Source organism: Nyctereutes procyonoides, unplaced genomic scaffold (genome assembly GCF_905146905.1).
Source record: "Nyctereutes procyonoides isolate TBG_1078 unplaced genomic scaffold, NYPRO_anot_genome, whole genome shotgun sequence".
Lineage (NCBI taxonomy): Eukaryota > Metazoa > Chordata > Mammalia > Carnivora > Canidae > Nyctereutes > Nyctereutes procyonoides.
This window is the reverse complement of record NW_026575052.1, coordinates 33,256,308-33,269,351: the sequence shown is the minus strand read 5'-3', so window position 1 is coordinate 33,269,351 and position 13,044 is coordinate 33,256,308. Positions and strand designations below refer to the sequence as shown.

Sequence of the window (13,044 nt, the reverse complement as noted above, 5' to 3'; positions counted from 1 at the left end):
TGCCAGCCTATGTCCCCTTCATTCTGCATTTTTCTTCCTCTCTCCACAGTTTGAAACTGAAGTGCTTTTCCGCCCCACATCACATGTGGCATTTAGATGAAGATCTTTGAAATCCGAGAAAGGCACATTAATTCATCCGGGAGCGAACTTACTTGGAACTGGCTCTTCAGGCATTTCTTCCGTGATCACTAATCAGAAATGCTCTTGCCACACGTCACTCTTCTAATAAACAAGAGAGTCCTAAGTTCCATATAAGTAGCGGAACCTTATGGTCACTCATGACACCAATACAAATTCAGAATTATATAGTTGTAATTGGCAATCACTCAGCAACCATCTCGTAGTGTCCCCGCTTGGGAGTTGATCTGCCTGGGAGGAGGGGAGCACTCATTCATGCCACTGTTGTGACCCTTCTTTCATGCTGCTGATTTATATTTTTTAATGGTAATAAATAAATATTTTTTCAAACACCCCTGTTTTTAAAAAATACATAGCAGCCCACAGTGTTGCTACCCTGTTGACATTTTTGACAAAAAGTCCTACATATCCAATATGAGAAAATTGCAAGGATACAACAAGGTAAAAGGCAAGAAAATGATTTACCTCTCTTTGTCGCTCTCCCCAAGGGCATAAACATTACTAATTGCTTCTTGTTGGTTATGGAAAAAAGTTATGTATGTCTCCATAAACATAGGCAACTAACATATTTTTTTTGAAATTTCACAAATTGTTTTGACTTCACTTTTTTTTTTTAAGATTTTATTTATTTATTCATGAGACACAGTAAGAGGCAGAGACACAGGCAGAGGGAGAAGCACACTCCATGCGGGGAGCCCGATGTGGGACTCGATCCCGGGACCCTGGGGTCATGACCTGAGCCAAAGGCAGGTGCTCAACTGCTGAGCCACCCAGGTGCCCCTTGACTTCACTTCTTAATTTAACGTGAAGATATCTCACAGTAGCACAGAAAGGTCTACTGTGCCCTTTGTAATGATGACACAATATTTCATCACATGGAGATACCATTATATAAATGGCCCGACCGGTCCCCAGGGTGTCCATACTCTCAACTTTGAAAGCCCTGCTGCTCTGACCTGTGTGATGTCTCTTACCAGAATGCTTGCATACCATTATTTTTGCTTGTAGACTGATTTGTAGTTGTTGGTGAGGTAAGTTTTTTTTTTTTTTTATTTTCCCAGTGCTTAATCAGGATGATTTAAGGGTGCGTTGTGTTATATTAAATAAACGCTGGCTGTCGTAACAAATATGCTCGGTTTTTGCTGATTTAGAGGTTCACGTAATTCTCTCATTGTTTACCTCTCTCCGCAGTAGGAATTTATTTCTCCGTCACCTGTAGGCTGTCTGGGCAGAGATAGGCTCTCTCTTGCTTGGTCCGTCAGAAACACAGGCTGATGGAAGGTCTGTGTTTTTGTTCTTTCCAAGCACCCCTGACCGTTGGCATCCCCATAGGACATGGGGGGAAAGAGTGGCAGCTCCTGCACTCGGGCCCGTGACCAAACCCAGGTCCACGAGGAGACGTAGGCCCGCGGCATCCCTGGAAACAAGAAGACGTGGTCTACCGAGCAGATGGCCAGTTAACACGACCCCACACGTGAATGGGAGCATTGCCCGAACGTCACTTGTCACCGAAGTGCTGCTCCCGCTGCCTGCCTTGTCTTCCCATGTGTCTGGGGTGCGTGTGGCCTGCTCCTCAAAAGCTCAGGGTACCATGCGTCGTTTTTGCCAAGAACCCACATCAGGGCCTGTTTTTACTAAAGTGAGGAACTCTAACGAGGATTTTCATGTTCGGAAAAATGCCCAAGGGCGAGAGTAGCGTTGGGTGGGCCGCCAGCTGCTGCAGAGGTGGTGCGCGGCCCTGCAGGCGCCCCCCACGCCGGAATTACCCTGGGCCTCTGAGCCTCAGGCCGCCAGAGCTTTGAAGGGTATCTGGGAACATCCGCACTGTATCTTGGGGTGTCTTTGAGCAAGATGTGTCTTGAGTTATCAGGAGAGTTGGGGAGGTGGTTTTTCTGGGGTCTGGGCATCCTCAAAAGGTTTTCGATGTAAATGAATGGTGGTGACTTCTTTGCTTTACCCTTTCTTGGCTTCTGTTCCAAAGGCTAACCCGGGAAATCTGTGTGGAGCGTGCTGGCAAGTGTAGCCAGCAAGATGCTCTCCCCTCCGCTCCCCAGTGCCTTTGCCTCCCCTCTCTGCCCTCCTCCTACCCTGCAGTTCTCTACTGAACTGTGATGGCATGGTGCCCTTGCAGGGGTGCCCATGCAGAGTGTGGTCGCACTTGAGAAGAAAAGAGATGGAGAGGGGATGGAATGAGAGGGGTTTGTTGGCCAAGTCCCCCAAAAGGCTGTCATCTGAAATCAGAAGTGAGAGGATGCTGCTGTCGTTGTGTTGAAGGACTGTGCGTCTGCTCTCTCTGTCCTGACTGCAGGGAGAACATCCCTGGGGCCTTTCGGGTGATGACTTTCTGTGTGGAGGAGGCCCACGCGTGCACAAAGTCTGGGCAGGGGCGACCTGCCAGGCAGGGTGGGTCAAGGAGCTTCTCTGTGCTACTACCACCAGGGCTCTCTGACACTTGGTCCCTGAGCGCCGGAGAGAGATGTCATCAGTGCTCCGCTGCCCTTCGCCTCTGCTTGGGGGGTGGGTTGGGGTGTGGGGGGGAGGAGGGCCAGTTCCGGCCTGGCTGTGGCGAAAAGTGAGCTGTTCACATGCAGTCTGCGCATTTGAGAATTAGGAAAGATAACATAATACTCTGCATCGGCACTTTTTTTTTTAAATCCTGTTTCAGGGTGCGAGTGAAAAATAGCAGCTATGTTCTTGGGCTCTGGATATGTTTTCAACACGAGAAATAAGACAGGCTTGTCCAAACACATTGGAACTTTAACTTAGAAAATGATCCAGGAAATGTTTAAGAAAAAAAGGGGGGGAAAAAAAAAGAAAAAAAGGGGGGGGGAGAGATTTGTCCTTCCAGCTTCTCTGCCTGACGACTCCGCCCCCCCCCCACTTTTTCTTGTGTTTATTTAAGTAATTTGGATGCATATCAGATCTTAGGCAAGCCTCAGTGTATTTCGGATGCCTGTACGTTCCAGGTAGGTTAATGTCTGTGGCTGTGTACATTTCAGAATTCAGTCATGTCAAGAAAGTGTTTAATCTGGTCCGCGTCTGGATTTAGTCGTGCCGTGGGTGCTGCTGTAACAGTTTGTCAGGGAGGTAAATGGACACATTAAAAGACCTAAAAAGACCTGTTTCGTCACTCTCGATTGATGGAGGCATCACACATCAGGTTTAAATAATGCTACCTGTCAGGTTTTTGGACGCTTTTCTAAGAGAAGAGAAAAGATATTAAAAAGATAGCTGTGAAAAAAAAGAAAGAAAGAAAGAAAGAAAGAAAGAAAGAAAGAAAGAAAGAAAGAAAGAAAGAAAGAAAGAAAGAAAGAAAAATAAAAGATAGCCGTGAATGCAGCAGCAGCTGGTGGAGAACCCGGTGGCTTTGGGAATCAATACCCTAATCGTGTGCCTGGGCTATAATTTATCAAAGCGCACCTCAAACGTATTTTACAAGGGAGTTCAGGGGGTTCAATTTGTAAAATTGCTAATTTTACAAACGAAGCAATTGAGGGCGGGCCCATAAACTGCTTCTGATCCACAGCGCAGGTCTGTGCTTGAGTGAGGCAGAGAACAGCAAACAATGAAATAAAAGGCCAGCGAGGGCCAGTGGGGTGCTGGTGTCCTCTTCTGCCTCGGCCCGCCGCCCAGAAGCATCCTTGGGACACAGCCAGCGGGTGGAGCTGAGCGCGAAGCCACAGCACACCAGGAAGGATGCCAAGAAATGATCGATAGAAGACGTATTACTGAAAATTAATATTCTGCTGCTGAATTATTCTTATTGATTTGGGGGTTTTGGAAGTGGCCAGAGATCATTCTGTGAACAAAAGCATTTGTGTTTCTGAAGCACACCACCAGAGTAACAGAGGCCATCCCTTCTAGGGCACAAAGCCTTGTAACGTGGCTCAGGAAACCTAAAACTGGAGTTGAGTATCCTCAGGAGGACCTCTGCCCGTATTCTTGCTGAGAGAGGCGGTTATCCTGGGAAGCCACACGGTGGTAAAGCTTCATTGGCTGTGGCCACGTCTTTGCTCTGATAGAACCCGTGTTTAATAGCTAGTCAGAAGTCACAGTAACGGCCTAATCTATAAGGAGGGAAAACAGAAATGCTTGCAACGTCTCAAGCAGGATCAGACGTTTGAAATGGGGGAATGTAAGGCTGAGTGTGGGAAGGGGAAGTCTCAGAGTTTGGGGATAGCAGGTTCTGGATTGCTCCAAAGGGTAGCTCTCCTGCATTGCCCTTGGAGCGTGGTTAAGGCTGCGTCATTGCAGGTGAATGTCAGTGAGTTTAGGGAGCTGCTGCCCTTGACCATGCCTGGCTACCTCCCATACTCCCTTCAGTCTCCTTCCTCTTGGTGTTCTCGTTGTCTTCCTATGTCCCCATGTGTCTTGCAATGAAGTGTATTGTTTATAGCAGATACAAGGGGAAGCAGCCTCACTGGATCTCCACTTCTACAGAACATGAAAGGTTTGAGATGATTTCTGGCTCTAAGAATAATTCTAGGGTTCACCTGAGACTGACCCATCCTCACTGAAGCATTTCATGGAAAATGTTGATGAGAACTCTGACATTTTAAGAGTTTTTAAAGAAACCTAATTCCTGATAAAAATACTCTTGGGAAATCTTAATGTATAGTACTGGCCATTTACCATCTTTTTGTGGGCAGCCTTTTAACCTAAAGCACTTTCTATTAAGTAAAAAAAAAAATTATCTACATTGTATTTTCACAAATACAGCAAAAGAAAAGCACAGAAAAATGTTTGTAATTGGTGTTTGGAGGTGAAGAGTATATTTGTTGTTGTATTCTTTTTAATTTTCTGTAGGATTGAAATAGTTGAAGATAAAATAAGGGTAAAAATGGAGGGTAAAAATGGGCAGATGTCTTCTCCCTTAAGGAAGCTAAAACATTACAGGAAGCGATCTATTAAATGAGTTTCCCAAGGGCAATCAAGAGCTAAGTGTAAGAACCTGGAATGGATTCCAGTTGCACAATTGCCATTCTTGTCCTTTTTTTTTTTTTTGGCCATATTTCATCCCTAAAAGAAAAACAGATAGAGGAAGTTTCCTCCAGATCCTGCTTCTGAACAGAATGTCTGAGCCTGGCAACATTGCTCTGTATTCCCACTTACACATTATCCGAATGATCAAAGCAGGAGAGAGGTACCTGCTTTATAAAACTTCTGGTTGAATGGCATTATGTAAATATTTCACCCATTGAGAAGAAGTGATGGTTCTAGTTTTGAAGCTAGAATTTTCATTTCCCACAGTTTGAACCCGAAAAGGGAGTCTCTGGCAAACAGTAGTTAATAGGGAAGGAAGGAGTGGTAGATACAAATCTGAGAGGCCCAGTGCACTCTTCCATTGTTTCCGGAATGGAATGTTCCCTTGAAGAGGGTATTGGGAACAGGAGAGAGTCTAGAAGGTCTTTAATTCTCTTGGAAATTTAGGAGAACGATGTTGAATACTCTGTGGACTCTGTTTGATCCCAGGCCTATGTGGGGTAAGAGGAGAGATGGGTTTTCAGGAGCAGCTTTGCATGAACAGGCAGTTTGGTATTTGCCTGGTCCCTTTCCTCATCTCCTCTGTCTCTCCCTTTCTGGAACCTCAAGGAAGGAGGGTCTCCAGATATTTTTCAGAGTTTTAGGTATGTTACCCAGTCTAGTAACAAACTGTGAAATCAAAGTAACTGTTTATGATTAGTGCACACCTCATCAGTGTTAGAACATAGGTGAAAGGTTGAGAATCTCTTACTGTGTGTAGTCAAGGTGGGGTGAACTCCATGTGGATCAGCAACTTGTTGGAGAGGTGATCTCTTTCACTCAAGAGGCATCATCCTTGCTTGGTTTGAACAATGATACTGCCTGCTTTAATGACCCTTGGTTGCCTCCCTTATGCTTCATCAAGCATGATGAGCAGCTGCGAGAGAGGCCAGCCTTGCTGTAAGTATCTTTACCACATCACCAGCTAGAGCGCCATGCGTGGGGCTGGCTCTGATTCTCTTTGGATTTATCCTCCTCTGAAAAATAGTTTCTCTGATCGTCCTCTACATTAACAGAGGAGAAAATCTAGGGTGTCAAAAGCTCAAAGAAACAGGGTGAACTATGCTGATGTAAATGACATTTTATCCAGGAGGTGGCGCGTTGGCAAATCTCATTTACAGCTGATAGAAGGAAATGGTTGAGGATTTTTAAAAGATGCATCCAAAATGCATGTATGAGAAAGGTTTACCCTACATGCAGGGTGGTCAAGTGGAAGAAAATGATTGGACTTCTTAAAAGTAATTTTTTAATTTTTTTTTAAGATTTTATTTATTCACTCATGAGACACACACACACAAAGAGAGAGAGAGAGAGAGGCAGAGACACAGGCAGAGGGAGAAGCAGGCTCCATGCAGGGAGCCCGATGCGGGACTCGATACCAGGACTCCAGGAACACGCCCCAGGCCAAAGGCAGGCGCCAAACCCGCTGAGCCACCCAGGCGTCCTAATTTTTTAATTGTTTTTAATTGTCAGGAGACTGTTGGGGAAGAACTTTTTAAAAGCTAATGGCTGATTGAAATCAAAATGCTTTATTGTGTCACATGGAGATTTTTTTTCTTACAACATTTGGGTGGAGATCACTGCCACGAGTTAGAGAATATGTACTCCTGATAGTATTTTGAGTTCTAGTGAATAATATACAGTAGATGTTTTGGCATCTTAGGTTTATATATTATGTTCTGAAAATGTTGAAAGCTTGAATAGCTAGGGCAGTGCCTTCCAATGACTTGGGGAAAAAGAAACATTTTAGTGGAACGTGGTGCATGTAGCTTCTTGAAGAAATAGACTTCATGCTACTGGAATACATTATTAGAAACTCCACTGCTTGTGCAATTAAACATCACGGGTAAGTGAGTAACTTCCATGCCAAAAGTCCATTAGTTACGTTTTTTATATTCAAAGGTGGTAAAAGATGCTTCTTCAGAAGCATGCAGAAGAGGTGACATTCTCACCTCTTAAATGCAGATATCTCCTCCAAAAAGCAAGTAGCGAAATTGATGAAATATTTCTAAAATCTGTATTTCAGAAGACAAGTTAAGGATTAAGAGAAAATCCTGCTTTCCTGTAGTATTTGAATTTTATTATATATTTTCCCTAAAGACTTCTGTATTTTTACTGATGGCTTAGAGTGAGGAATCTCTGTGTGTTGTTTTACAAAATGGAATCAGATTTGATCTATTAATATTTTCAGTAGGTAAAACATTCAGGCTATTATATTTAGTTTTCTTTAGGGGACAGTTAAAGAATGCCGTGAATGGGATTTTCACAGATGTCCTTTTCTCCTGTCTCAGAGGAGAGCGGCGACGGGCATTCAGAGTCGTCAGGTGAGCTATGAAATCTTCACCAGAGAAACCTCAAAAGGAAAAGCTGAAGGATGCTGTTTGCTTTTGATAATTGAGTCATGAGTATGTTTAGGAAGGCCAAAACCGATAGGACTTACCCAGTTCACTGCACTTCAATTTCAGAGGAGGATTGTGCAAAAAGTGGCTTGTCTTTCCATGAAAATACGAGTCTTGGTGAAAAGAGTTTAAAGTCCTGTTCTTTCACAAGCGCAGGAATTACTCCTTCCTTTCCCTTCCTGTTTTCCATCCCTGGTCCCTTCCTCAAGCTTTATAATCACACATGGGGAAGGTTAGAGGAATTCTCTAGTAAGATGGTCTCTACTACTACCTGGCTTAGTATTCCTGTGCCCTTTAGACCAGGGTTGCCAGACTTCTGCACAGTGGAATCATCTGGGCAGCCTCAGAAGCTTCTGATGCTTGGGGCCCACCCCGAAAGATTGTCATTTAGTTGACCTGGGCGTGGCCTTAAACTTTAAAATTTATAAAAGGTCATGCAGGAGTGCCTGGGTGGCTCATTCGGTTCACCATCGGACTCCTGGTTTTCACCTCAGGTCATGATATCAGGGTCGTGAGATTAAGCAATGTCTTCTTGACTTTCTGGACTCTTTCCCTCCCCCTCGCCTCCTCCTCCTCTGACCCTCTCCCTGCTCATGCACATGCGTACGTTTTCTCTCTTTCTCTCAAATAAATCAATAAAATGTTTTTTAAAAAGTTCTTCCAGCGATTCTAGTGAGTGGTTACATGGGGAAACCTCCCTTGTTCTCCACATACCCTTTGACTTCATCCTTCCTTGGTGCTTGTGTGGAGCAGCTGGAACTTATGGCCCTGCAGCTTTTACTGATTTCTTGTGTTTTATTTGTTCATGTGTCTTGGGATCCCATGACTGCATTCTGGCGGGACCAAGTCTGTCTTCCTGGTGTTCTCAGCATTCATCATAATGCCTGGCTTACAGTAGGTGTCTAGCAATTGGTTTTTGAATCAAGGGGATAAAAAATATAGTAATGCCAGATGTAAACAAATTGATGCACACACTTCTGACTCCGGGCACTGTTATTGCCCCAGTAGATATTTCTCCTTCACTTGAAGAGCACAGATTTCCTAATCTCCTTTCTTTGCTTAAAGCGATGATAAGTATATAAAATTAAAGAAGAATTTGTTCTGTTGTGTGGTATTTGCTGGAGTCACAAAGGCCAGCTTTAGATAAGAGGACAAAGAAGGGCTAAGCCTGTATTCAATAAAGCTCAAGGAAGTGAGTGTCAAGAGTTGTCAATTTCTAACAGACTAATTCCCTGTGGTCTTACTTAGAGAATATTAATTTATCTAATTGATGATAATCTGGTCAATTTATTGTAGCATTAAAAATGCAAATTAGTTACCATACCAAAATATTCGCTGATGGGCCTGAGACTTTTTAAATTTTATTTTATTGGGTAATAATGGGAGAGACATAATTGTTAATGTTTGATTCTGGCAAAATACAATTAGTTTCTGTGAAACACTTTGTACATTACTGATATCATTAAGATTAATGAATATAAATGAATGAGCGGGGGATTTCAAACAGAACATAGTGACTTTTTATCAGTCTGTAAAACTTGAGATAGTTTTCCGTGACGTTTTAAGGACAGTGTGCTAGCGCTGCATTCTTCTATAGACTATGGAGAGATTAAATCTAAGAAATCAACTATTAGCAAGATCAAAGTTTTTAAACATTTATTGTCACATTTTTGAGAATATTAATTTTTGTTAAAGCCATTCCATGGTCTTACTTGAACTGTTTTAAAGACAGCTTTTAATAGAAATTTCCAGGTCCTTTGTGTATAAAAGTGATGAATATTTTGGTGTTTAAAAAACACAAAGGTAATGTATCACTGGTTGTTAAAATTAAATAGGACTTCATGGTGGTCTTGTATGCAAACAGATGTTCTAGAATAGAAATCGATTATACTTATAATTTTGAAATATTAAGAAAGCAAGATGAGTGTTTATTTTTCTTGGGCTAAGAGAAGGAACAAGGAGAAATAGGCTGCTCATCCGTGTCTTTGGGTAGAGTCACTGACTAAATGCATGATGTAATGCCAAGAGTCACATGGTGATCCGAATATTGACGTCTGACTGTATGCTTCTAGGGTATGGAGGATACTTAAACTCTTTTTATTTGTTTTTGTTTTTTATTTTTTTATTTTTTAATATTTTTTAAGATTTTTTTTTTAATTCAGAGAGAGAGAGAGAGATACAGAGACACAGGCAGAGGGAGAAGCAGGCTCCATGCAGGGAGCCCAACGTGGGAGTCGATCCCGGGTCTCCAGGATCACACCCTGGGCTGAGGCAGCGCTAAACCGCTGAGCCACCTGGGCTGCCCTTGTTTTTGTTTCTTAGTGGTTGTCTATGATTTGTGCAGTTGATATTTAAACAATCTTTTTGACTTCGTTTTGCAGAACTAGACAGACATTACTGTTGTGTCATCAGGCAGTGATGACTTAATGTGACATCTCCCTAAAGCATTTATCCTTGGTCTGAACTTCATTGGGTGCTTCTCTTTCTCCCCCTGTAGGCGTATGTATGGTGGGTGTGCACACATTAGCTCTTTATCTGTGTGTGTGTCTATTTGGCCGGGGAACCCTTTCCCTTGAATTCCAGCTGAAGACTTGGTGGGGCGGATGGTGAAGGCAGAGGAGGAAAGGGGGAGGTATTTTGGAACAAGGCTGGTCTGGGCACTGCTCCAGAAGCCTGAATTCTTTTGTTTCCTTGTTTTTTTTTTTTTTTTGTTTTGTTTTGTTTTTTCCTGTTTTCATGACCTTGGGCTTTTCTTTTAACCTCCTTGCCTTACGTTGCTTGTTGGTAAATTGGCCGATTCTCTTGCCTCGCTACTTTACGGGGAAGTGATGAGGATTAATGAGGTCGGCTCTGGAGCACATTCTGTACTTCTGTGCAGAGCGCATTTAAGGGAAGCTGGAAGTCAGGGTTCATGCCGTGGGGGAGCCGTGTTCGATCACGTTGCCGTGGTACACGGTGGAGTCCCAAGGAGGCCTGCCCGCCGTTTTCCAAGAAGGATGGATTTCTATTCCCTTCCGAATTGAATGACATGTCAGTGCAGGGTGCCAGCAGGAAAGGGCAACTATCCGCGGGGATCAGCCGAGTCGCAGGTTTCGAGGGCACTGTATGACTTAGGTTTGCTTGCCTGAAACAGGCCAAGCTGTTTTTTTAAAAAATCCCTCTTGTATGTACCTCGTGGGCTTATTTGGCTCCTCGGTATTTGTGGAGGAGCCACCCAGGTGCTTGACTCTGTGTACATAATGCAGACGAGATCTAAAAGAGGTTCCTGGCCAAAACCTCAGAAGAATTTGCGTACAGTGGGGTCTCAAGGTGGATTAAGGCTCTAGACACGATGGTAGGGTTTAAAACAGCCTGCGCACAGTTCTCCACATCTGTATTGTATGCATGTCAGTGTAGACATATATACGTCGAAGGCACGCCTGACTCCTTCAGGTGTGCAATCCCATCCTCATTTTATTTCGCATGCTGTCTTTGAACAATCAGGTTTTAAATTCCAAGGTGACTAGCTCAGTTTTTCTCCCAAGAAGATTTTCCAGAACCTCCCCTCTCCGCCCCCCACCCCCCCGCGTGGCCCATGCTTGCTTTTTAAAGAACGTCAGCTAGTTACCAGTCCACTTAACCTAGAACTTGGTTTCCTGTCAGTGTGAGATTAAAAAAAGAGTTTAATACATGTGTAGTCTGAAAGTGCTGCTGTAATGTCTGTAGTTGGAGTATGGGTGATGCATTTCAAAACTCTTAAAAATTACCTTCATCTTTTATCTCTTGGCATCTCTCTTCACTTTAGGAATGGTTTTAGGACTGTCTGCTTTTTTTCAGAAGCTCATAAAATATTTAGTTGATACCAGGAGTGTTCCCACTTACCTACATACATATCGGCTTACTTGTTCCTAAAAGCTCATGCCGTTGGTAGGCATCCTGTAGTGGCAGGACCGCCAATGTCATTTCACTCATCTACATCTGATCTTGATCTATCTATTAATATGAAATACAGGAGTTCACTAACTACTAGCTCACGATCCCAGTGTTAGCTGTGTATCATTTAGAGATGAAAGGACATAATTGAAAAAAATATATTGGAGCCATTTCCAATTGTCAGATCTTCATAAATGCTCTCGTATGAAAAAAATGAAGTTGTATTACCCAGTTTTATTAGAAATGCTATATTTTGTTGGATCCGTGTGTTCGCAAACTAGAGAATATTTTCCCCGCTGTGATTGATGTTAGGGCATTTATGGGGATAGTCTGCTATATTTCATATGTATATGAGGATGTCATTGTTAAAATGTTCAAAAGAAAATTATGTATGTGATTTATATTTTATTATTTCCTCCTAGGATGTAATTTTTTCAATACCATGATTCCTGTCATATTGTCAGTAGTGATTTGATGGGTAATATGCCAGAAATAATTAGATAAAAAAAAGGTGATGCAAACGTCAAGACAATATAGCTTTCTGGTGAAAAGCCTCAAGCGAAATCATGCATGTTACATTGTAGAAATCACCGATCGCATACATTTAAGAAGTCTTCAGGATAACAGGCATGATGGAAAATGGAGCTAAATGCAGGAAGCGTGGGATGCAGCATATTTCATAGGCATATGCTTGCTACTGACCCCCACCTGCAATTTCTGCTAAATGAAACATGTGTTTTAGAAAATGCTACTCTTTGGATAAATTCAGACTTTGGTGTATTGTCAGTGGGAAGGTGTTAGATCCCTCCCTTTTCCTTTGAGTAGGAAAAATTTCATCTTTCTCTGGAAGGCAGGCAGCTGTCCTTTGTTTTTAGTCCTTTTCCTGACATGTTTGAAAATTTTTCTTTGGGGGAGAAAAAGACCTGCAGTTTGAACTATTTTGTTACTTTCGTTGACCTTAAAGATTAGAGCTTTATTTTAAAATTTCAAATGACTGTTTTAAAATTCAGGATAAGGTCATCGATGGTTTTAGTGTGGCCTCCTGAGTGTAATGTCTCCTGGGACTTCAAAGAGCACAGAACCTGTACCCAGGTATCTTTTTACTTTTGCGCATTGGTGGTGTGGGTGATACATGTCTGGTTCACTTGTATGTTACTTTAATGAGTAACAAATATTTCTAAAGATGAGCCAGTAATAACTTTGGACAGCAGTATTTTCATGTTACAGTATTAATATCAGGCAGGAATGAAGATGAATGTCAGCTGGAGCCAAATATGTCACCTGTTTTCAGAGTTGGCATGGAGACCGGGGTGTGTTTAGGCCCCCATGCTCCAGCCCACCCCGGGTGTCAGCATGCTCACTGCTTTCTGACCTGGGAGGACAGTGATGAGAAGCAATGGTCTTCTCTCTCACGTGTTCCTGGTCAGGTGAAAGGAGCCTTGAAGCCAGAAAATGCCTGAGTGGTGTGTGATGTAGATACTCTGGGGGCTAATAGGGCCTGCAAGATAATGGAAGAGGAAGGAGAGTGTACAGATGTGGCTATGGGGCCGGGAGGGACGGAGTAGGTGTCCAG

General features: G+C 43.0%; 1 protein-coding gene across 1 annotated transcript in view; it reads left to right on the top strand.

Annotated features, from left to right (window-relative positions):
• Nucleotides 1-13,044, top strand: part of MAST4 (microtubule associated serine/threonine kinase family member 4) — a 533,198-nt gene that overhangs the window by 187,613 nt on the left and 332,541 nt on the right.